Source organism: Physeter macrocephalus, chromosome 8, assembly GCF_002837175.3.
Source record: "Physeter macrocephalus isolate SW-GA chromosome 8, ASM283717v5, whole genome shotgun sequence".
Taxonomy (NCBI): Eukaryota; Metazoa; Chordata; class Mammalia; order Artiodactyla; family Physeteridae; genus Physeter; species Physeter macrocephalus.
Window position 1 is genome coordinate 150,042,190 of NC_041221.1, and position 1,479 is coordinate 150,043,668.

Here is a 1,479-nt window from a genome sequence, read left to right on the forward strand (position 1 = left end):
AATTAGCTCTGAAAGATGAATGACTCATTTTTAAATACAGTCTCCTTTGAATTTAGCTCTACTCTGAGAAGGGGAGAGTCAGCGGCTCAGTTACAAGAGAACAGGGGTAACTTAAATTCTTAGAAAGTTTCATGCTTTTGTTTTGCTCAAATGTTCTCTCTAATGTATGAAATTGTAGGCTCAACCCAAACTTGTAAATGATGATGGGTTTTCCAAATGAAGGTGATCTGAATAAAAATGATCAGGTGAGAGAAGAAAGAAAAGCCACGGTATTTGGCCATTCGACTAAATCTGCAAGTTAGTGAGACAGTATGAATATAAATGACACATGGAATAAAATGTACAGAATCTGTACCTGAGTATTCTCTGATTATGAGTGTGGAGTTTGAAATCTTGCCTGTCTGACCTTGAGTTCTGACTTCTCCACTTAATAATTATGTGAGACCAGTTGTTTAATTTTTCAAAGCCTTAGTTTTCTTACCTATAAAAGAGGGGGGTAGTGCCTGCAACTGCCGTTACCTAAAGATCACTTATTTTCTCATTTCTGATGTTCATTTCACCATTGATTCTCAAGTGTGGGTGATCTGTTTTAACGTCAGTACCCTCTGGCCCCAGGTGCAGGCCCTATTTAAAAATCATAGCAGATGAAAGTGAGGGAGGTGAATAAAAACTGAGTAAAACTGCCATTAATTTGACATTTTATAAGCAAGCTCTCTCTGGCAGTCATTTCCTGCTGTCTGTTAAAGTAGCCCAACTTTTCATTTTTATTTTATTTTTTACATCTCAGTCTTTCATGACTTAAAACTGATGACATCTGAATATTTCTCAAGCAATTACTACATATTTATGAAGCACAGTTAATCTGTGGAAAAGTCGAGAGAGAGAAATCATAAAATTTTAGAGCTGAGGGATTTTGGGCTCACATGTAGTGGAAGAAATTGAGACTTGCCCAGCAACAAATATTAGTCATCATGATAAAAAGCAACCACTACAAAATTGTAATGCAGCAATTGTGGGTCTTGGGCTGGTTCTGTTGTATCCCATACGAGGGTGAGGTATGGGTGCAAGGTGACTTTCTCATCCTCACATCCTCCTTCTCCAGGGTGTCAAGGGCCATCTAGATGTCCAGGAAGGCTGTTTTCCCATGTCATGAAACATGAGGTATCCATCAGTGTCCAGGGCATGGATATGTGTGGCTCTCCCTGGACAGACAGCAGCACTGAGAATGTTGTCGAACCCAGTTAACATCCTCCACCTGGATTGGGGTGTTAGTTCCTGCAGAATAGCTCAGAGATACGTATGCACATCCCCCGAGGAGGAACCAGGAGCAGGCCCACATCACTGCACTCTTGTTTCTTTCACCGCCCCACCCACCCACTCCCACCTCCCCCCCCCCCCCCCCCCCCCCCCCCCCCCCCCCCCCCCCCCCCCCCCCCCCCCCCCCCCCCCCTCCCCCCCCCCCGTCCCTCCCGCTCCGCC